The sequence below is a fragment of the Trichomycterus rosablanca genome, chromosome 5 (assembly GCF_030014385.1).
Source record: "Trichomycterus rosablanca isolate fTriRos1 chromosome 5, fTriRos1.hap1, whole genome shotgun sequence".
Taxonomy (NCBI): Eukaryota; Metazoa; Chordata; class Actinopteri; order Siluriformes; family Trichomycteridae; genus Trichomycterus; species Trichomycterus rosablanca.
Genome location: NC_085992.1, coordinates 41578437 through 41604016, shown reverse-complemented (window position 1 = coordinate 41604016; position 25580 = coordinate 41578437). Strand labels below are relative to the sequence as shown.

At 38.4% G+C, this 25580-nt stretch overlaps 1 protein-coding gene across 1 annotated transcript in view; it reads left to right on the top strand.

Moving 5' to 3' along the window:
- Window positions 1-651: 651 nt before the first annotated feature.
- Window positions 652-25580, top strand: part of LOC134315286 (zinc finger MIZ domain-containing protein 1-like) — a 212268-nt gene continuing 187339 nt past the window's right edge. Inside the window, exon 1 of the mRNA XM_062996373.1 lies at window positions 652-737. The gene's annotated coding sequence lies outside the window, so the exon portion shown is untranslated. The remainder of the gene's footprint in view (window positions 738-25580) is intronic.

The following is a 25580-nucleotide window of genomic DNA, read 5'->3' as shown; positions in this document are numbered from 1 at the left end:
AGAAGCTGAATCCAGTGTGTGTGGAGGATCAGTAAAAGCTGAATCCAATGCGTGTGGAGGATCAGTAGAAGCTGAATCCAGTGTGTGTGGAGGATCAGTAGAAGCTGAATCCAGTGTGTGTGTGTGTGTGTGTGGAGGATCAGTAGAAGCTGAATCCAGTGTGTGTGGAGGATCAGTAGAAGCTTAATCCAGTGTGTGTGGAGGATCAGTAGAAGCTGAATCCAGTGTGTGTGGAGGATCAGTAGAAGCTTAATCCAGTGTGTGTGGAGGATCAGTAGAAGCTGAATCCAGTGTGTGTGGAGGATCAGTAAAAGCTGAATCCAATGCGTGTGGAGGATCAGTAGAAGCTGAATCCAGTGTTTGTGGAGGATCAGTAGAAGCTGAATCCAGTTTGTGTGGAGGATCAGTAGAAGCTGAATCCAGTGTGTGTGGAGGATCAGTAGAAGCAGAATCCAGTGTGGAGAGCAGCTCTTCAGTGTATTCTCACGGCACTGGGAGAGTCTGGGACATGTTTTGGCAGTAGCCGCTGAGCGTGGCTCTTGTAATAGAATAGCTCGTGTAATTTGACACTTCAACGTGCCGAGCTCTACGCTAGTTGATTCAGGCACTCGCACTCCGGCGAAAGCCTTGTGCGCCTTTTCCACCACTGTTTGCAAAAGTCCCTATGAGAGAAATTAATAACACAACCCGACTGGAGCTGGATTTTTCCCGGAACACCGTTCGGATCGAATCTAAAAGTAAGTTGGAGCCGATTTCACATTTCTGCGAGCTTTTTTTTGTGTGCGGTGCATTTGAACGTGTGAATGCGTGTAGCCTGGAAAGCTAGCGCCGACCTCAGCTAACAATGGAGCGGAGGAGGCTTTAAGGATCGCCGTAGCGCTTCACTGTTCACAACTTGGTATTTATGGATCGGACCGAGGAAACCGGTTCGTTCTGTGGAAGTAAAAGAACGGATCCGGGACTGGGAATGCTGGTGTGAATGATGGACGCGGAATGCAGCTTTTGTAGTGAGTGATCTGTGGAAACAGATGATACTGTCGGAGCAGTCCGCTTTTCCACGTTTCTGGACCGATCTGGTGTTAATTTGTTGATTTATAGTATCAGAGCTATAGTGACATTCTGTTAGGTGTTGTTAAGATGGTTAAAATATATATTAGTATTTCTCCGTGTATGATGGGTGACTTTGAGAGCTTGATCGCTACATGAATGTGAGATTACCAGCCTATACTTTTTACACTGCTTATTCAGCAATAAAATACCACTAGTGTTCTAATACGACTTAACAATAGACTCGCACTAATGCTTTAAACCATGTATAGTGTAATGATTTAATTTATTGCGCTAACTGGTGTCCCGATCCAGCGCAACCCAGCGCAACCCAGCGCGCCGCGGTATTGTCCGCACATACATGTCTATCTAACACAAGCCAAGAAGTTCAGTGTTTCTGCACCGTGCTTATACATCCAAGCGATCATTTCGATCCCCAGATCAGTTTGATTCGTCCGCAGGGAGAGATCAGATTCGATCAGCTGGAAAGAGCGGCCCCGTCTCCCCTTGTTAGCGCTCTTCTGAGGGAATTTATGGAAACAGACTTTCAGCAATAAGCGCAAAGCTTGAGCTGCGCCATTGTTAGCCGAAGCAACTCCATCCGACTCTTCAGCCACCAAGTCCTGTCAGATCCAAACGCATTTGCATGAATTTCCATTTACATGGTGTAGAAGAAAACACTCAGGTTTAAATAGAGTAGAAAATGAGAGTTTCATTCATCCTGGTAGTGCTCATCAAGGGTGGATGAGTTCACCATATGATACTGATGTTGTATTTTGTCAGAGAGGTCATGAATGTTTATTAAGCAGTTAAGCAGTAGCCTAGTGGTAAGGTAACCAGAAGGTCGCTGGTTCAAGCCCCACCACTGCCAGGTTGCTGCTGTTGGGCCCTTGAGCAAGGCCCTTAACCCTTAATTGCTCAGACTGTATACTGTAACTGTAATGTAAGTCGCTTTGGATAAAGGCGTCTGCTAAATGCCGAAAATGTAAATGTATTATTTGGTCAATTAAGCCCTGTTTACTTACTTATTCCAACATTCTTGTTTTTCCTCCTTAATCAGTCGGTCTTGTGCTGCCTAAAACATAGGTGCAAGGTGGTCTATCACAGGGAAACTTACCCTTTTATTACTTACACTAATGCTGCTTAAATGAAGTGCAGCCCGTTCACTGTTACTTTAACTTCTGACTTTGGCGGGTAAAAGTAGAACTCGAGTGTCCAGAGGAAACCCAGTCAGACACAGAGAACAACTTACAAACAGTGCTCAGAAGTTAGGTCCCCTAAAAGTAAGAGAAAGTTGGATATTTTAGGAGACCGAATTCTCTACCAGCAAAACACACCTAGCAAAACCACAGATAAGAAGATAAGATGTGCTTGTAACAGAAATAGTAATAAATAATAAATAAATAGAAATAAATAAAAGCATCAATTAATAATATAATAGCTATTTAATTGTGGTTAGACTCAGTGCCTTAACCACCAGTTCTTTTTATACATTCTAGTTTAGCAAACAAGTTGGCAATCAAAGTATTTATTCATTTATTTATTTATTTATTTTTTAATGTAATAGGGAGCCACAAAAGGTGGATGTTTGTACCTTTCAAAATTAGATGGTGTAAGCAACATTTAAGTACACATTATTCTATTTATTTATAAAGTTTGTAAGATTATGGTGAATCTAGAATTTAAAATGAACTATGGTGTGAGTCTAAACAATTAAAGCTAGTTTAATGTGGCAACTCTATACTGTGAATTAAGATTCTCTCAGGTCAACAACAATTCTGATGCAGGTTTTTCATTACCAAAACAGAAAATGTATTTACATTGGATTAAAAGCCACAAGTTCAAGTATTTCTATCCTTAAAAAGACGTGTTAAAACTCACTCGTTTCACTTACAGGAAAGTAACTTCATTTGATTCTTTAACCACACAAAGTCCTGTCAGACCAAAAACAATTTGCATGTATTTACATCTACATGGTGCACAAGAAAACACTCAGGTTTAAATCCAGTACAGAATGAGACTTACTCTTATAACACCTACTAGTTTAGACACAGAGAGTGATTTAACAGTATCATACTGATATCAGTATAGATTAACCTCATGCTGCCTTGTTCAGGGTTCAGTTTCCCTCCTTTTTCTTTATGAATAAATTTGCTTTTTGTCTCTGAAACTCTGATGTCTAATACTGTATCAGAATCAGATTTTTTGGCTTTTTAAGTATGTGGATACACACAAGGAATTTGGTTCTGGCTGATGGTATCTCTCTAGTATAAATCCAGTATACAAGCAATGTACAAGTTGCAGACAATGCACAAGAACATTAAACGTTAAACACAAAAATATACAAACTATAAGACTATATACATGCAACATATAGAAAATGTATGGACGTGTGCATGTATGTATGTACAGTATTCAGTGACCAATCAGAGGTACACAATATATGGTAATATACCGATGGCAAAAGTCTGTATTGTCAGTCATTTATTTATGGGAGATGGCATGAGGGAAGAACATGCTCTTGAATCTGGAAGTTTTAGTGTGGGGAGGGGTTGAATGAAGTTATGGCCAGGGTGTGAGGAGTCAGTAATAATTTTCTGTATCATAATTGTATTGGTGCAGAGCTGAATTAGCTATATACATATTAACCAAGGAAGTAAGTTATTATAGTAAGTGTTATTATACTTATATATAAGTGTTATTATAAGCGTTATTATATAAGTGCTTTCAGATGTGGTATGATAAGTTTAAACAGAATTAATACACAAGTAATAAATATAGAAAACCTATTAGTGAAAATCAGAGATTACACTAGTGGTACACAATGGGAAATAATTATAAATTACCCTGCTTCTTACTTCAATACATGGTCCAGTGATTTAATTTTTTTATGAAGTAATTTAAATTTAGCTTCTATTTTTGCTAGGGCTGGCTTGATACCACTTTTTGAAGTCCGATACCGATACTGCAAATTGAGTATCTGCCGATACCAATACCAATCCGATACAGTCATTTCTCCTCTCAAACAACTAAGCAGTAATAATACGTCTCAATGCACCATGGTTAAACCAGCTATCTAAATAACAATGCTCAGACTGTGTAACAAATATTCTAAAGGAATAAATACAGAACCTACAACATCACACTTACGCTAAACTGCTGTTTTTATTTTCACTTTTACACACAGAACATTTAGCAGCATTTTTGGCTTGTTTAACAGCACCGTAGAAACATTTAAAATAAAATTTAAAGTGCAAGTTTATTTGTATTTAACAAATAAATTATAATTTTATATTGAAAATTATTATTATAAACAATAAAATAATAAAAAAATAACCCGGCTTGGAGATCTCTGACATCCTCAACGAAACTTAATCCATTAGTGTTATGAAATAAAACAAACTACACCGTTTCCCGTTTAGCCACAGATGTCCTCTTCAAAATCCAGCAGGGTTTTTAATAAGTGTGCTTTGGTTTTTAATAATCTAAATCTAATCTAATAATCTAAAAACTTTATACGACATGCCGTAAACAGTGTTTTTAGATGTGACAGTAGTAGATGATTTTTTAAAATGCTAAAAGTTTAAGTAGATCAGTGTGTTTTCATTTCTGAACGGCCTTATTTACATTAAGTGTTATTTACATTAAGCAACAGTATTGGATCGGATTACACGTTTTTTCCTTCCGATATCCGATCCAGTGATTTGGGCCAATATCAGAGTATCGGATCGGTCCAGCCCTAATTTTTGCCTAACCGAAAGTTGCCATTTTAATTAAGCAAATACACAAAAAACAATCAAAACTATGCACAATCCAAGTGTGATGTTTTGCTATGAAATTCAGGTAACTTGAAGTGTTAAAATCAATTACTTCATACTTTACATAAAAATAAACAATGTAATAAACCTAGTATTTACTGATGTATATTGCATAATTAGCTTTATACATTTTTGGAATGTAATCCTGAACCTAATTTAGTAATAGTGTAGTAAATGTTTATAGGTATAACTGTGAAGTTTCTGTCGAGCTTCTGTTATGCCATTTGTTGTTTTTTTGTTTGTACTGTTGTGAAAGTTCCTGCTTTCATTCATAGGTTTCACAAGCAGTGAAACTGTTCTGACGTTAGGAAACCTGTAAGCCATTAATGGAGGTACTTTGCTCTGCTGCTGCTACTTCCTTACTGCTGTCACATTACAATAGCTTGGCTAAATCTTAAACACTGTTCAATCTGAGGCAATGTTTACATGGCTGTGTGAGTACTGATAATGTAAAAGCCTCCCTGCGCTTTTCACACTCAATTGGCTTTGGTGCAAAGGTGAGAGGTAATTTGGTGTCATATGCGTCGTACGTCAGGGACCAAATGTGTTGTTTGCTTTATTTAGATATTGTAGGATAGTTTGTAAATGAATGTCCGTACTTATATGATATTTGTCGGGAACATTTTGGAATGTTTTAAACAAACTGCTTTTAAATACTTGTCTTTTCTATCAGTAGTACTTGTCTTTTGTATTTCAAAACTAACTTTGTGTGAGTCAGGAATGGAGAATGTGTCTACAGTTTACATTCAGTACTTCAGATAGGGGCTTCATGTTTTGGACCAGCTTTAATAACTTTACTGTAGTGATTATTCCATTCTTCTTGTATAATAAAGAAAGAACTAGAGTTGTTTTGGACTATAGGTAAAAGAACAGACTTGGTTTCATGGTTCAGTTTCTGATTAAATTGCAAACTTAGATTATAAAATAAACCAGGTGTGTCATTCCAAGTAAAGTGGATTGGATTGAATTAGATTCTAAAGCGCATATTTATTGTTTACCACAGATTTGAAGTATATTTTTAATATGCCTGTGTTCTCCCAGGCATATTTAATACATTCATAAACAATGTAATTGGTAACTACTTGAACAGAAAACATTTGAGATGGCCAGTCTGATGTTGTGATTTGTTTCAATAAAAACACATAAATGCCGGAACGGGTTTTTGCAAACAGCCCTTTGTAACAATACTACATAAACTTTACTACAGTAAAACAATAGTCCATAGTATCTGTGTATATAGTTTGTGACGATTACTTTTGTCTTCAATGGTCAGGACCCCCACAGGACCACTACAGAGCAGGTATTATTTGGGTGTTGAATCATTCTCAGCACTGCAGTGACACTGACATGGTGGTGGCGTGTTAGTGTGTGTTGTGCTGGTATGAGTGGATCAGACACAGCAGCGCTGCTGGAGTTTATAAATACAGTGTCCACTCACTGTCCACTCTATTAGACACTCCTACCTAGTTGGTCCACCTTGTAGATGTAAAGTCAGAGACGATCACTCAACTGTTGCTGCTGTTGGAGTTGGTCATCTTCTAGACCTTCATCGGTGGTCACAGGACGCTGCCCATGGGGCACTGTTGGCTCGATATTTTTGGTTGGTGGACTATTCTCAGTCCAGCAGTGACAGTGAGGTGTTTCAAAAGTCTGATCCACTCATACCAGCACAACACACACTAACACACCACCACCATGTCTTCTATGTGATAAGTGGAGCTGATACAATGGACAGTGAGTGTAGAAACCAGAAGGTGGTTTTAATGTTATGGCTGATCGGTGTGTACATGGCAGTAATTTTTTTTTTTAAAACTGGAAACACAAATGGGGGAAACAGTGGTGTTAAAGGTCACAGGAATTTGCCCAGTACTACTTAACATGACTAATCTGATTGAGCAGAAGCTGATCTTACAATAGCAACCGCATTAGATTATATAATGATTTGTAATTACACAGCAATTGCCCAAAAGTTATGTCCCGAAAGTGTCCGACCAAGGTGCAACGACTAGGTGTTTTCCTTTACGCCCATATAACAAAAAAAGGAAGAAACATAAACAATTGCTTTAATCTGAGTGCTGAGCTTAAACCGTGTCTGTGAATGATTTATAGTGTAAAACAGGGTTAAACTTGTTCTTTAGCTCATGTTAAGTACTCTTAACACACCTCACACCTTATTGCCGCTAGTCACAGTAAGAGACCTGTTAGCCTCTTAAAGCGCCAAATCATTGTTTTGACAGGTTGACATTTAACTGTTAGTGTGTATTGTGGGGAGTTGTGAAATAATTGGCCAGTGTTTATTCATCGCCGAGTGGAACGTCATCGGCCGCACACACCCACACTCCGCCATAAGTCAGACTTAGCGTCTGTGTGTGTGTGTGCACGTGCTCCGCTAGGGGATTAGCACAGCGCTATTCATTCCTTTTGACATGTGAAATCAGCTGCACTTATTAACTTAGCGAGTACTTCTCACATCTGATACTCTGGTACTGATTCTTATCATAGAGGGTGGACCTGTGGAGTTAGCTACAGCTTAGGTAGGTTACTTTATTTAAAGAATGGAAATCTGTAGATCAATATCCAGACTTGTGATACACAACCACATAAGACTGGACATAAGACAGGATTGTATTTGGTCACAGTTGTTGTAATTGGACAAAAGTGTCTGTTAAATAACAAGTGTAAATGTACTTAAACAGATGAGATTAAACATAGGCCCTGTAAGCTGTGCAGCACCAACACTAACTGTTGCCCAGCCGTCTTATCTTTGCAATGGGGGAATAAAACTGAGAAGCAGATTAAAAACATACTAGATTTGTTATATTGTCTAAAACAAGACACTAATGCTAGCATATTATGGACACCACACAACAGACACTGACACTGGTGGAATAGTAGAAATTAAAACGAATTATTAATCGAGATACATCTATGTCCTATATATCATCTATAGAAGCACTTTGTAGTTCTACAATTACTGACTGTAGTCCATCTGTTTCTCTACATACCTTTTTAGGCTGCTTTCACCCTGTTCTTCAATGGTCAGGACCCCCACAGGACCACCACAGAGCAGGTATTATTAGGTGGTGGATCATTCTCAGCACTGCAGTGACACTGACATGGTAGTGGTGTGTTAGTGTGTGTTGTGCTGCTGTTTGAGTTGGTCATCTTCTAGACCTTCATCAGTGGTCACAGGACGCTGCCCATGGGGCGCTGTTGGCTGGATGTTTTTGGTTGGTGGACTATTCTCAGTCCAGCAGTGACAGAGAGGTGTTTAAAAACTTCATCAGCATTACTGTGTCTTATCCACTCATACTAGCACAACACACACTAACACACCACCACCATCGTCAGTGTCACTGCAGTGCTGAGAATGATCCACCACCCAAATAATACCTGCTCTGTAGTGGTCCTGTGGGGGTCCTGACCATTGAAGAACAGCATGAAAAGGGGCTAACAAAGTATGCAGAGAAACAGATGGACTACAGTCAGTGATTGTAGAACTACAAAGTGCTTCTATATGGTAAGGGGAGCTGATAACATGTACAATGTGTGTAGAAACAAGGAGGTGGTTTTAATGTTATGGCTGATCGGTGTGTGTCTGCAGTCTGACTACATTTTTTTTTATATTTAGAATTTACTGCTATACCAAAGGCAAGGAACTTGAGTTTGAGCTCATGCTATTATTCAAAAGTCACTTTATGTCCTCAAATAAAAAGCCTTGTTGTAGACCGCTTCCAGCCATCAGTCTGACAATGTGACCAGGATGTGACGGCTGAAGCATTAGGTAGCTTGTGTCACACTAAGTGCTTCACCCTCAGATAGGGACTTCCAAGCGCACCCTGTCATGAGTTCATGCATGTTTAATTTGACGTTCTTTGAAAAATGAATGGAGAAGATGTTACACTGACTGGATCCCATTTTGGCCGGCAGAAGAACAACCCTGAATCCTAAACGACACTGAACTACGCCGGCACAATATGTAACCTCAGAGCCCGGCAAAATGTCCTGTAAAAATGTTCCGCAATCAAAATTTTTGCCTCATCACAAAGTGTTTGGCTTCACATTTCAGGAGAGATAAAAGCTCACTGTGGATTAAAATCTCACATCTGATCCTGCAGTGCCAACAATGCTGCTCCTACTAGATGTGACGGACTCCTTATAACGGACTTTATCACAGACTGGACTGAACAATGAGGAACTCCAAATATTTTTTTTGCTAGTTATAACTTTCAGTTCAATTTAATTTTGTGTTTGTATGATCTGTATAAATCCTATTTATTGAAATGGATGGGGGTTCCTGCTGAGTCTGGTTCTTCTCAAGGGTTCTTCCTGTATTTTTAAGTCAGTTTTTCCTTGCCACTGTTGCCCTCGGCTTACTCACTAGGGATTTTTTGTCTGTTGGTCCTGGATTCTGTAAAGTTGCTTTGAGACAATGTCCATTGTAAAAAGCTCTATATAAATAATTTTTTAAAATATATTTTCTTTATGCATTTTCTCCCCTATTTCTCCCTTTTTTTAGCGCGTCCAATTGCCTGATTGCGTCATTCTTCCTCTCCACCAATGCCGAACCCTGCTCCGATTGAGGAGAACGAAGCTAACCCACACCCCCTCCGACACGTGGGCAGCATGCCGTATGCATCTTGTCACCTACACTTTGACGAGTGCAGTGCAGTTCAGCGTTGTGTACGGAAAGACACACCCTGAGAGCAATCTCTGTGCAGGCGCCATCAATCAGCTAGCAGAGGTCGTAATTGCACCAGTCATGAGAAAGAGAGACCCCATCCGGCTTAGACCCGCCCCTATCTAAACAACAGGCCAATCGTTGTTCATGTGGTTGCTCAGCCTCAGCCGGCAGGCAGAGCTATGATTCGATACGATGTATTCAAGATCCCAGCTCTGGTTCCAGCGTGTGTTTTTACCGCTGCGCCACCCGAGCGGCCCTATATAAATACATTTGTCTTGACTTGAATCTGACAGCCATGTGACTCGCAAATTCACCTCAAGTAAAACAAGCATATTGTCCTTTTCTGACTGCGGCAAATTCATCGAGCTGTGTTCTCAGTGTCAAGCAGTTTACCCTGCTGCTCTGTTCATTTACGTTTGATAGACAGGCTGGCTGAGAGTTGGAGATCAGGCACAGGAAAATCAAATGTTGTAACTTAGACAAGCCTCGTCTTCAGGGAGGATTGATTCAGATCTGCTCTTAATTTAGACAGACAGAGCTGCTGGATATAGTGTTTCGCATAATGTCTGTTGTTTTGATTACACCATGGCATCTTTTATTGAGCGACAGTTGAAACAGAAATAATGCAGTTTAGTAAATCTATCATGAGCCGTAGGTCTCTAATAAATACACAATGACAGATGCAATATTCTCAAAGATGTGTCCAAGTTTGTATGTATTACTTGCCAACTAATTCAATTACCTAAGATTAACCGCTCTGTGTGTCTTGGAACTGATTAATGATACTGACAAAGCTATTGCTTATTATAATAGGCAGCTTTGACTGGCTGTAAATCATTCATAATAACTAACAAGCAGTGCATATTTTATTTGCACTGATTTAGAGCTGGTGTTAATCATATATTTAAAGCTTTTAGCATTTCATTGTCAGCCTGGCTTTTTTAAATTCGTTTTTCTCAGATATGATTATGTACATTCTCTCTAGTGTTTTGCTTTCTCAGATGTACTGCTTATTATAATGTTCATATCAGGCTTCATTTAGCCAGTTTCTTTTAACCAGGTTTAAGTGTATTCATGTCAGGACTTCTGTAGAGGTCATTGTTTACTAGGAACATTTTCACTATCATCCACTATTAAGAATTGCTATTGGATCCAGTTCTTGTCCAAATTGCAGGATTGAGAGGTCAGATTTGACATATTTTCTAATCTAATCCATTGACAGGTAGTTTACATAACACACATAATCCATTTGAAAATAGGACACATACGACACACTACTATCATGTCTTTAAATTTTTTTTTTTATCACAGTGGTATCTTGAAACTCAACGCCAGTTGGTTCTGGGAGTGGTGTTGAGTTTAAAAGGCGTTGAGTTTCAAGGTATAGTATTTTTATTTTTTTGCCATAAGGATGTATGGGAAACCGGTTAATGTGTTCCATGGTCCTGTGGAACTGCATATATTTAAGGCTAATGTAAAATAATGGGGCTGTTTTTGACACTTATACCCTGAAAATAACACAAATATAATTATAAATTAAAAACAGTTAAGAATCAATAAAAAATACAATAAAACCTATAAAGCTCTTTACCGTTATTTTTTTATTGTTTCTTTACACTTCTTAATCGTGGCGATGCTTGATCTTGGAATACAGTATTCCGTTCAGTATAGGTGCATTCACATGAGAAGCGGCAAAATAGCTTTTGTTGCAGTGTTGCGGTGCACAAAGCTTAAAGTAACTTATTGTACTAAAACGAGCGAGAAATTTTATGAGTGGAGAGAAGTTAATAATTAACTTTGAGTTTAAGGGAAACGTTGAGTTTAAGGGTACAAATTACAAGTTTCAAGGTAGTTTTTCACATAAGGATGTTTGGGAAACATGTTAATGCGCTCCATGGTCCTATGGAACTACGTATATTTTAGGCTAATGTAAAATAATGGGGTTGTTTTTGACACTTATACACTGAAAATAACACAAATATAATATAAAACACTGAAATACAATTAAAACAGTTAAAAATCAATAAAAAATACTAGGGATGTCCCGATCTGATCTCAAAGATCGGAATCGGGGCCAATCAAGGCATTTTTTAACTGATCGGTACCGGCTTTACTAAGGCCGATCCTAAGCCGATCATTTGTTTTACGTCAGCATGTCCACTGTGTGGAAATACCTTAAATTGGAAAGTGAAACAAGTCCAACAGTGAAGTGTAATGTCTGCAATGCGAGCGTTTCACAAGGCGGTAGGAGCAGAGCTGCGTTCATTACTGTAGAATTTTACTATTTATATGGTGTGTGAGTCAAGGATCACCCCGGTTTACAAAACAATAGCTTTTAATTTGAGTATGAAAACTTCAGGACCATAACATACAGCTTTTACGTGTTACAAGACTGAACGACATCTCAGTATCAAGCTCTCTGATTGGCTTAGTTATGTAACCGAGCGTCCGAGCATAACACTTTATTAACTTCTTCTGTTATGGTACCAAATAGCGCGCTATTCCATGCACTATGGAAGCCCCAAATGGTCAAAACACACTCACCTCACATAGAAATGTTCATCATACCATTGTCACAATACAACCACAGAAAAGTTTGTTACAGTTACAACACAGCAGGCAATTTTTTTCCTACAGCACTGCAGATCTATTCAGTTGTTAAACATATACATTGGATTAATTTGAATAACTGTAATGCACTTGAAGTGTGCACTGTGTGAACAGTATTAGTCTAGTTCTTATCTAGACAATATCTAGAAAATACAAGTATCGGTTTGAGACTCGGTATCGGATCGGGATCAAAATTAAAGATCGGGATCGGGATCGGGAACAAAAAACACGTGATCGGGACATCCCTAAAAAATACAATGAAACTTGCACTATCTTTACTTCTTTATTGTTTCCTTATGCTTCTTAATCATGGAGGTGCTTAATCTTGGAATACCGTTTTCTGTTCAGTAGAGGTGCATTCACATGAGAAGTGGCAAAACAGCTTTTGTGCTATCTGTACCGCTATTTTCTACGGAGCTTGACGTGACTTATTGTACTAAAGAAAAAAAACGGAACACGTTGAGTTTAAGGGAAACGTTGAGTGTAAGGGTACAAATTTCTTGATGAAGGGCATTGAGTTTCAAAGATTTTGAGTTTAAGGGGCGTTGAGTTACTACTGTAAAGTAGGGATGTAACAATACACACTACCCACAATGCGATACGATTCACGATACTAGGTTCACAATACGATTTTTTCAGAATTTTTTTAACAAAATGAAATTGAAGAATTGAAGAAATTATGATAAAGTTACATCGTTGCATCGTTACATCCCTACTGTAAAGGGCTCCTCATACTTCCTGCGAAACTAAGTTCGCGAGCGTTGCACGAAGCCGAACGCGCCTTCGCGAGCTTACAAGCTGGCATACTTCCAGCGGTTTCGTTTTGCCTGTCGTGTCTGCTCCACAGCTGCAGGTGGGTGCTCCGGTTTCCTCCCACAGTCCAAAGACATGCTAGTGAGGAGAATTGGAGATAATACATTTTCCATGACTGTGTTTGATATAACCTTGTGAACTGATGAACCTTGTGTAATGAGTAACTACTGTTCCTGTCATGAATGTAACCAAAGTGTAAAACATGACGTTAAAATCCTAATAAACCAACAAACAATCTTGCAGCCCTGGAGAAAATCATTAATGTCTTAGTAGGAATGTAGGCTGTCTGATACTAAAAAAGGTCACACAGTTGTATCTATAGATACCACCAAATGTTACAGTTGTATCTTTAATCAGACAGAATACACTGATTAAACAGATTGTAACATTTATTTATTACATGCACTATAATATTACTTTGTGTGATAATATTATTCTGTGTAAAATCTGCAGTGTGTCAGTGTGACTGAGCTCTCTCTGTGCGTGTGTGTGTGTGTGTGTGTGTGTGTAAGTGGCAGATTTTCTCCATCACTGAGAGCGATGGCTGCCACACTGGCAGAGAGGTACAATTACATTCAACATGGCCTCAAGGGATGCATACCTTCACCCCCAGTGACAAAGCAAATGAACTTAAATTTACTAAGAACGCTGCTTTGATTTACTTCATCCCTGTTCAGAATATTCATATGTTTAAAGAAAACCAGAATCCATCTTTTCACGAGGTGCGTGAGGCAGAGTGCCACAGGGTGTCATGTAAACATGACAAATGGATTCCACTAAATGAAATTCTGACCACATCTAATACGAAAATAATTTCTGCTCTGACATTAGTGCTTATTAACTTTCAAAAAGAAAAGCAAAAGCTTATTTTATCTCGGTGTACACCTCTCGCTCTAGAAATGCATTTCATGCATCGCAGCTTCTGTGCAGAGCTCATGAGGTGACAGATGTAAGTAACCGAGGGACGGACCTTCATGAAGTCTCAGTGCGGCATCAGCGACTTACATATGGGTCATTCCTGGGATTGGGTGCCTTTTGGACCTTAAAAGTTTTTGAAAATGAAACACTGTTTTTATTTGTTTTTCATGTTTTATTATAAATAGGACATGTGATACTTTTCCAAACTAATATTGGTGAGGCTAAATTACACATGTACACTCATATACACTGTGACGTCCAGCCTGTTACGTATTAGGTTGTAACAGGGTGGACCATAACAGGGTGGACATTCTGACATAAACTTAGCCATTAGCTACCAAGTGAGCAAAACCATGCTAGCATAAAATTGAATTCAGACAAAGAATTCTCTGCTTTTTAGTATTATTATTTTTAAAATGATCAAATCGTATTGCTTTTTCTCATATATCCCATAACAGGGTGGACATGTTATGGTTGACCATATAAGACTTTTAGGATAAAATGTGGAAAAAACAACATTAAAATGAGGAGTTTAATAAGCCGTTCATCTTCCACAGTTGTTTTCCCTCCAAAAAGATCATGTGAGCTCCAGGAAATGATGTCAGTATGCAAAACAGCTCTTCGTTTTAAGAGACAGTAGTAAGAAATAACAGGGTGGACAGCAACCTGAGGGACGTGTGAAAAACCCTTATAATCAGCAATAAAATCAAACTCATTAAACCTCATATATCCATCACTAAATCAGAATGTACAGCACTGGGGACATGGGGAAACCTCTGGTATCTAAGAGATAAAAACAGTATACAGTGATTTTATTTTGGGGGGTAGAAAACATTGTGTTTAGTATTTGAAAGTGTTAATTATTTAAGTAAGGTGTTTATAAAATTGTATTGTTTAAAATTTACTTAATAAAGACAATGATCAGTACTGGGGACACAAAAATGAGGCGTTCGAAATCCTAGATGCCTTAATATGCTCACTAGTAAGGTATATTAAAATTTCAACAGTATTTTGACTTAAGAACGAGGGAGCATCCGATGCTGCCTTTGCGGTGAAGGCAATCCCAGCATTCAGTGCGGCACAACTTTTCTCACAGAAAAATAAAGAACATGGTGGATGGTGTGAAGAGTTATTTGTAAACGTAAATAAATAATTATTGATTTTTAATTCTTATAAACTTGCACAAGTGTATTTATTTGCAAATTTAGGCTTGTCATCGCATCAGGCTTGCCATCCCATTGATGGAATCGCTGTCTGAGTAGCGCTTTCTAATAACCTTCCTTATAAATTAATGACTTATTAGAATCCTCTCTACTTAGGCAGCTGCCTATGTAGGCAGTAAGACAGCAGCGCAGCTCCCTACACAGTTTGAAGTTCACTTCATTTGAATATTATTGTTACCTTTGGATTGGAATCTCACTTAAAATGGTGGAATACCCTACGTAGTGCACTTCACAGGAACAACTGCGGTGAATGGAACGGAACGCTCCTAAAGAATTGGCGCTAATGATTGTAAGAACCGCTTTCTGAACCAATCAGACCTTCTGATTTAAATTTTTTGTAAGAAATGCTGTTATTTGCATTTATTCAGTTTGCAGCGTCACACAGATGACGTGTCAATGAAACTCTTGATTGGTTTTCTAACGAGTTCGTGTTTTACTTCACAACCGGGAAAAGTTTGGAGGTTTTTAATTATAAGCACATTTACAAAATAACGGATTATATTCCTAATGGGACACACGGTTATACATTTAATAGCATCTGTAAGACAGACAGTGAATGAAAGTAAATTTAGGTGTAGTATTTTTTTTTTACATTGAATGTCCAGTTAACTAAGGTATTTCACTCAAACGCCTGTGTAAAAATGGTTATTATTATAGTATAGCATCAATAGTCCTGGCACCATATCTACTACAATATCAACATCTTACTCACTTATGCGAGTGACTGAGTCCATGTCTACGAGACACAGAAATAATAAAATACTGCCGTCATTTTCTACTAACATTAATTGATAAAAATCCAAACCTTGACAGCCATGTTCTAACATCCAGGTCCAAACTGACATGTGATTGATTGTAAGCTCCACTGCACTCCCAGGTAAGTGCAGAATCTTAATGACTGTTCTGTAAGCTTGGCTTTGGGCCCCCACTCGGTGTCCTCCCCTCTGCTGCAGTTTGCTGCTTCAGACGGTCTACTTTACTCTCTTATAAGCTCATGTCTTTTCATTTCCGTGCCTGGGCTTTTAAGATAAAGAGTCACATTTGGAACCTCGGTGTGAAAACGGTATAAAATGGAACGTCTGGCGAAGCAGTTTTTGCTGAGCTGAAGAGGCGCCGTGGGCTGATCTAATGCTGAACGGATTTTATGATCTTCCAGTTTTTAAATTTGATTCTTGCAAATGGAAAGGAGTGGCATCTGTGCTCGGGAACATTTTAAAACCAGTTTTTAATGTATTTATCAGCAGGGCTCTGTTGGGTTGTTTTTTCTCTGTTATCCTGCAGCAGCACTAGTGTCAGTTCATGCAGTCTGTATGTCTTTACAAAAGGCAAACAGATACCTGATTGTGACTCTGTGACTGAGAGGAAGGACTGTGCTGTCCCTGAACTGCTCCCAAACTCAGTGAAACCATTAATGTTTGAGGGACTCTCACAATGGTTTTCATTTATCAACAGATATTTACTGGGATGTGGATTTGATTGATATAATTACTAAATATTATTAAAAGTCAGGAGAGTCAATGTTTGTTCTTTTGTTAACATTTGTTTTTTGCGTGCCATGGTTACGAGTTGAACCACTCCAGACTGTGAGACTAAAACTTCATCAGAACCATGCACCTAAGTCAGTTATTACAGCAGCTCAAGTTACATTAAAGCAAAAAATAATGAAGTACAAAAGTATTATTTTACAACACTAACACTTGTTCATATATATTTTACGTTATATTTTGAATGAGCAGTGTTCACTTCCATTGTCTGATTCTGTCTGGAGAACGATTTATCAGCTTTGACAGACATACAGACAGACAGATTGTGTGTGTGACAGAAACACGCCAGTTAAAGTACCATTTTTTGATAACTGTGCCAGCGGCTGAATGATATCAATTACAGTAGCACTGACGGCTAACTTGCTGTCACAGCTTTACCAACACTCCGCTAACACACTGTAATGTGCGTGTGTGTACAAAAGCTGTACCTCCCAACAGCAGCTCCATCCTCCAGCAGCTCCATCCTCTCACACTAGGTTTTACTAGCTTATTCTACTATTTATTTATCTGTCTGTCTGTCTGTCTGTCTGTCTGTCTGTCTGTCTGTCTGTCTGTCTGTCTGTCTATCTATCTATCTATCTATCTATCTATCTATCTATCTATCTATCTATCTATCTATCTATCTATCTGCCTGTCTGCCTGCCTAACTACCTACCTACCTGTCTGTCTGTCTGTCTATCTATCTATCTATCTATCTATCTATCTATCTATCTATCTATCTATCTATCTATCTATCTATCTATCTATCTGCCTGTCTGCCTGCCTAACTACCTACCTACCTGTCTGTCTGTCTGCCTGCCTGCCTGTCTGTCTGTCTATCTGTCTGTCTGTCTGTCTGTCTGTCTTTCTCTCTGTCTCTCTGTCTGTCTCTCTTTGTCTCTCTTTGTCTGTCTGTCTTTCTATCTGTCTGTCTGTCTCTCTGTCTGTCTGTCTGTCTGTCTATCTATCTATGTACATACCTATCTATCTATCTATCTATCTATCTATCTATCTATCTATCTATCTATCTATCTATCTATCTATCTATCTATCTATCTATCTATCTATCTATCTATCTATCTTTACTGTGTAAATGACACTATAGAACCCACGCAGTGTAATAATTCAGGATGTAATCATTTATTTGTGGTAAAAAGAGTGCACTGTGGGACTCTGATATCTATGATTAACCACTTCATGGTCATTACCTCGGAGTAGTGTGTCACCTTTGTTATGAGTATAACGTCGCAGCCACCTGACTAAATAAATAGTGGTACAGTGATGGCGGACAGGCTCAGTGAATGCTAGCGTTTGCTTTATACAGACGGAGCAGTACAGCAGTAGGAAAGTACAGCTGTGAGGTGTTAGTGAATGTGAAGTGTTAACGTGAAAATGAATTCAGTATTTGTGCAAGTTGTTACAAGGTGCCATGCAGCTGAAATGAACTGAGGGAGATGCTTGAGGAGAAGGAAGCTGAGCCGAAGGCAGAGCTGTTTTTTTAATCCCACCTGATTTAAACCTCATTGAGAAATACACAGTGTGGAAATGTGTGAGGAAGAAATACATCTCTGGATGACCTGTGAAGAGCAATAAAATGTGTAGGAAGCAGGTCGTTTAGATCATTTCAGGATCTCTGAAGCATCTTAAGACAGTGTGTGGTTGTTAGGGCTAGACAAGGACCGACTGATGCTGATGCTTACAGATTAGTCTTTTTTGTTTGTTTTCATTGATTTTTGGGATGTTTTCAGAAACATTTGTGTAATATTGATAAGATTGCTAGATCATTTGACAAAAGATGGTTTTTAAGAGACTAACATTTGAAGATAATGTTGAATTCTAAACAACTATTGAAAAACCTTTTTCCTTAATGTCTTATAATACCTGTTTATGGGTCACTATCACACACAATCAATTCTGTTTACAAAACATTAAAACTACCTCCTTGTTTCTACACTCACTGTTCATTTTATCAGCTCCACTTACCATATAGAAACACTTTGTAGTTCCACAATTACTGACTGTAGTCCATCTGTTTCTCTGCATGCTTTGTTAGCCTCCTTTCACCCTGTTCTTCAATGGTCAGGACCCCCACAGGACCACCACAGAGCAGATATTATTTAGGTTTTGGATCATTCTCAGCACTGCACTGACACTGACATGGTGGTGGTGTGTTAGTGTGTGTTGTGCTGGTATGAGTGGATCAGACACAGCAGCACTGCTGGAGTTTTTAAATATTGTGTCCACTCACTGTCCACTCTATTAGACACTCCTACCTAGTTGGTCCACCTTGTAGATGTAAAGTCAGAGACGATCGCTCATCTATTGCTGCTGTTTGAGTTTGTCATCTTCGAGACCTTCATCAGTGGTCACAGGACGCTGCCCACGGGGCGCTGTTGGCTGGATATATGTTTGGTGGACTATTCTCAGTCCAGCAGTGACAGTGAGGTGTTTCAAAACTCCAGCAGTGCTGCTGTGTCTTATCCACTCATACCAGCACAACACACACTAACATACCACCACCATGTCAGTCACTGCAGTGCTGAAAACGATCCACCATCTAAATAATACCTGCTCTGTGGTGGTGCTGGGAGAGTCCTGACCATTGAAGAACAGGGTGAAAGCAGGCTAAAAAGGTATGTAGAAAAACAGATGAACTACAGTGAGTAATTGTAGAACTACAAAGTGCTTCTATATGGTAAGTGGAGCTGATAAAATGGACAGTGAGTGTAGAAACAAGGAGGTGGTTTACACAGGTTTAGTTTGCCATGTTAATTAGCATAATGTTGAAAAGATTTATTGACTAAACTAGAACTATAAAATATAAACTATTAAATTGTTTATCTAAAATACATTTATGTCTTCACATAATTAGCCGTCAAGAAGTAAATATTCATGGTATGAAAGCTGACGGCTTTTAACAAAAAATAGTTTCTCAGTTTTTCCTTTTATTTGCTATTTTACTGCTCATCATTATTAGGAATATGCACACAGTGTGCACAGACTCAGATCAAACAAGATACAATCATCTCAAGGATTAGTGTTAAAATCCATAGAATATATATGTCATTACAGTTGGCCTCAATTAGTTTATTCCAATTAAATTGTATAAACAATTGTTAATTATTTACTTTTACAGCTGCTTACCATGCATAGTATGTGTGCATAGCCACAGTACAGTAGACCCTTGAGTTATGAACGGTTTACCATACGAACATTTTGGGTTACGAACGATCTTTTTCAACTTAACGTACGAACAAATTTCAGATTACGAATCGAAATTCGCGAAACACGTGACGTCACGAACAAGTTGACTCCGACCGTCTCTCTCTCTCTCTCTCTCGCTCTCTCTATATATATATGTATATACAGTGAGCGAACATTTGGACAGCAAATGGTGTTTTTCCCATGTTGTCTTTATATTTTGTAAAATTCAATATTAAAATGGCTTCAATTAATGTGCAGAGAAAGCGTAGTGGTGAGAAAATGAACAAATCTATTACATTTGTTGTTGTATAATTACTCCTGCCAGTAGCTGTCACTGTGTATCAGACAGCGGGGACAGTGAGAGAGAAGAAGGAATTCAGCTCAGTAAAGTATTCTTTCTTTCGTGCAATTACACCTACAAAATACAGCACTATTGAAATAAAGAAGGAAATAATAGAGAAATATGAGAGTTATCGTTGTTTCTGGTAGATACATTTTATAAAAAAAAAAAGAAAGAAATGTATTATGGTGTATGGTAGAGCACACGTACTGTACTGAAATGTGATGTGTGTTTTTATGTACAGTACAGTACTAATGTGTATTGTTGTTTATTATTGTTTATTACAGTAATGTCTGTTCTATAATTTAAGATTTAAGGGAAAATATACTTGTATTTATAACAAAAAAGACAATTAAAGACATTAGAAAGGTTAGGTAATTTGGGTGGTGTGGGAGGTCTGGCACGGATTAATTGTATTTACATTATATCTTATGGAAAAATAGGTTTAACTAACGAACATTTTGACTTAAGAACAGCCCTTCGGAACCAATTAAATTCATAAGTCAAGAGTCCACTGTATATTTATTTATATGTAATTGTTGCTACATTTTAATCACATTAAAAACAACAGACACTCCTGGGGACTCCCTGTCCAGTCTCTTCTTTAGCTTTATTTATTTTAGAGATAACAATCGATTCTATTAAGGGATTATTAGACTGCATGGTAATGTACCCACTGTTGGATGGTGTGATTGGCATGATGTGCTGGGTGCCAGAGACTCTGAGATAGGACAGCTAAGTGCTCCTGACTCTGCATCTGCAGTAAGTGGTCACCAGGGACGCATGGCACATGCCAGCTGGAATTTACACCGCGGCTGGCGGATGAGAACCAGCCTGTGCGCTTCTAACAGCCAGATCCTCTTTTTGCTCACTGCATTCCCAGTGATGGAAAAACAAAGTAGTTATTTTAGATGATTAAATGTTATTGAAGCCATCTCACTGAGCCCGGCTCTGTCCTACCTAGCGAGGCTTATCTTCCTGTTCACAGTTGTCTCAAACTTTCACAGGAATTCTGTAGAGTTCGGAATGTCGGATCGGGGAAACTCAATCCGCGGTGCCCCGAGGGTTCGTACTTCTCGAGAATTCCCACCCAAATAGCTGCCGACACACATGCAAACATTTATGTGGGTCTGCTTTCAAAACGGGCAAACCCTGAGCCTGCATGAAGCCAGTGCCATGAAGACAGCCCCAGCTGGCATCCGGATTGTTTATTAGTATTAAAGAGGGATGAGTAAAACCAGTGGAATATATGTGATCCAGGGCTGCTGCTCTTGAGTTTACAGTGGCACTAATTAGCAGGAAAGTGGTGCTGACAGACAAAGGCAACATACAAGGTTATTTATTTAAACCTGTAGTGGGGGTGCTTCATTAAAGAAGGCCGTGCTATATAAATCTTAAAGCTTTTATGTGTTATTATATGAAGATTCTGCCTTTGTACATAGTAATCTGACTAATTAGTTATAAGGTGTAAATATGATTATAAAACATTTATTTTACTTAATAGACTTGCTATTTATCACAGTATACACCGATCAGCCATAACATTAAAACCACCTCCTTGTTCATTTTATCAGATCCACTTACCATATAAAAGCACTTGGTAGTTTTACAATTACTGACTGTTGTCCATCTGTTTCTCTACATGCTTTGTTAGCCTCCTTTCATGCTGTTCTTTAATGGTCAGGACCCCCACAGGACCACCACAGAGTAGGTATTATTAAGGTGGTGGATGATTCTCAGCACTGCAGTGACTCTGACATGGTGGTGGTGTGTTAGTGTGTGTTGTGCTGGTATGAGTGGATCAGACACAGCAGCCCTGCTGGAGTTTTTAAACACCTCACTGTCACTGCTGGACTGAGAATAGTCCACCAACCAAAAGTATCCAGCCACTTTATTAGACACTCCTACCTAGTTGGTCCACCTTGTAGATGTAAAGTCAGAGACGATCGCTCATCTATTGCTGCTGTTTGAGTTGGTCATCTTCTAGACCTTCATCAGTGGTCACAGGACGCTGCCCACGGGGCGCTGTTGGCTGGATATATTTTTGGTTGGTGGACTACTCTCAGTCCAGCAGTGACAGTGAGGTGTTTAAAAACTCCATCAGCGCTGCTGTGTCTGATCCACTCATACCAGAACAACACACACTAACACACCACCACCATGTCAGTGTCACTGCATTGCTTAGAATGACCCACCACCTAAATAATCCAGGTCCTGTGGGGGTCCTGACCATTGAAGTACAGGGTGAAAGGGAGCTAACAAAGTATGCAGAGAAACAGATGGACTACAGTCAGTAATTGTAGAACTACCAAGTGCTTCTATATGGTAAGCTGAGCTGATAAAATGGACAGTGAGTGTAGAAACAAGGAGGTGGTTTTAATGTTATGGCTTATCAGTGTATGTATATATGCCAAATAAAGGCGTTGCGTTCACATATTCACCATCAGCTTGTCATCTTTATTATGGAAACTTTGTGATATAAACCGAGATCATTGTATCACCCAGCACTGCAAAAATGCAAAAATAATAATTAACAAAACAAATGTAGATGGTTTTGTATTGATCTATTTTAAGAATACATTTCCCTCTTTTTTTGTTTTGTTTACAGCCTTACAGCCAAAAACTACAACAAATATGCAAGTAAATGCTGTTGTCATGCATCAGGGTCTGTATATCAAGACAAAAATATGTTTATTAAGCTAAAAGAATAGCAGTTTTGTGGCGTTTTGACCCTCATAATGAGGCAGCAGAGTCGGTGTTGTTAGTTGCAGCTGGTGTCTGAAGAATCAGCACACGTGACTCCCTTCTGGACACGCTCCATCAGCTCAGCTCAAATTGAGCAACAAGACGGGCTGGATTTTCCTAAAACATCCAGATTTACTCAGCACTGCTGCAGTGTTCTGTCACTAAAATAAAACTCACACGCAGTATTTCCTGCCCACTGTTCTGTTGCCTGTTTGTCTCAGGAATCTGAAAAGCTGAAGTCCTGTGTGTGTATGGTGTGTGGTGCTCATTCTTCTGCTTCTGTGTGTGAGGGGGTTTGGAAGCGGCGGTCACATGAGCAGTAATTGTATTTGTGTTGGGTTCCTTTCAGGCTGTCGCCGTAAATCTGTTTGACTCGTCACTTTGTAAATCATTACGGTGGCTAAAAGCCTTTTTATTTCATTTAAGGAAGGGGGAAGTTGTTCTTTTCCTGAGCAATTATATTTTTTGTTTGGTTGTTCTTTACAGCCGCTGGTACAGATATTATCAGCTTTAATTTCTGACTGTACTGACTATTTGCAGTGATCCGTCTCTACATTTTATACTAAATTAACTCTGATTTAATATTTCTATGCTTTGCTTGTCACTCTACCTTATTACCTTATTACAACAGGAAAAGAAAAACATTAAACATTGTTATAAGCAGTTTATTTCAATTACTAAGTTCTAATTTCTTTCAACAATAAATAACAGGTAATTTGTTCCTCGCTGTAGGCGAACTGGTTTGCGGCTGACAGAAACATGACAAAGTACATCATGTCCTCAAGATCACCCTTGTTTGTTGTCTGATAAACATCTCTGAGCTTCTCTCTTCTCCGCTGTGCCACTTGTGCCAGGCGTTCTGCATGGCACCCGACATTTGTCACCCCCTGTTATGGTCCTGCTGCTCATAGCACTGGGGACTAAAACTAAACTCAGACTCAGTAAATGCTACACTGTTTAAACATTTCATTAAGGATTAAAATTGGTTTTATTTAAGACCATTTATTGGTTTTATTGTGTATAATCTGTCACCTAAATACAAATAATAGTAATTTATTTGTATGTTTTGATGAAGGTTTTTAGACTTCTGGGATGATATTGTCTAAGGCTGGCTCAAGACCACTTTTTTATATCGATACTGATACTGCAAATGAAGTATCTGCCGATACCGATATGAAATCTGATACCGTCATTTCTCCTCTCAAACAACTAAGCAGTAGTAATACATGTCTCAATGCACCATGGTTAAACTATCTAAATAACAATGCTCAGACTGAAACAAATATTCTTGGCATTTTTGGCTCGTTTAACAAAATTGTCTACAATTGGAAGATGTGGATGTCAATCAAACGCGATGGACCAATTAGAATTGACGCAGAGTTGAGATTTTCTGTCAAAGCTCTGTCACGTTTTTAGATGATTAAAAACCAATGCGCGCTTATTAAAAAAACCTGCTGGATTATGAAGAGGACATCTGTGGCTAAATGGGAAACGGTGTAGTTTGTTTTATTTCATAACACTAATAGATTAATCGTTGAGGATGTGAGAGATCTCCAAGCCGGGACAAGATAGGTTTTCTTTATCTCAGGTGAGCGATTTATCATTTATAAAGCGATTTTTATTGTGTTTAACAGTGTTTTTAGATGTGGCAGTAGTAGATGATTTTTAAAATTCTAAAAGTTGAAGTAGATCAGTGTGTTTTAAATCCTGACAAATAAGTCATTGTCGGATTAATGTGGTCAGTTATAAAAGCTATTTAACTTTATATCTAGCTGTTAGCAGTTACTATTTGAAAATAGAGAGGAGTTGATATTGTGGAAATTACACACCATGTAGTGAAAGCCAGAGCTGTTCCTGTTTTTCAGCTCTTCCTCAGTAAAATTCACCACTCCGATCCCAGCACACATTTACCAGTTTTACCACAACAGACATGTTATTCAGAATTCTGTGCCTCTTTCCATTCAAAAATACATTCAACTCATCTGAGTCATAAATCATTTAATGCTAAAGTCACTGTGCAATTAAATTATTGAAATAATTGAATTGAAATGGTCTAATATGCATAAATACAGAGCTGCCAGTCTGACAGAATACAGACCACATGTAGTACATAACAATGTGAATATTTGTGTATTACTTAGTAAAAATGATTTGGATATTTTGCCTCATATCTTCATATTAAAATATAATCTTTGCATTTTACAAAGAATTATACAATATATGCAAATATAAGCAACACTGGCTGTTGTTTAAATCCAAAAAAATTACGACTCATGGATTATGAGTGGAGTACAGATATGGGTAGGTTTACTATCCATCTATGGTCTTCAGTCTGATTGGTTTAATATGTTTAACATAAGTTTTTTTGAGTCTTAATTAATTTCATATAGAATAGAATATAACTAAAAACCTTTATTTGTCATATATACGTATACACGTGTACAGTACAATAAAATTCTGTATTGTTTGGAAGCTAAGGTCAGAGCGCAGGGTCAGCCATTGTATGCCGCTCCTGGAGCCAAGAGGGTTAAGGGCCTTGCTCAAGGGCCCAACAGTGACTGCTTGGCAGAGCTGGAATAGTATTATTAATAATATTATAATTGTAATAACTTATAATATACAATAATATTATGTTAATATTAGTAATACCAACAA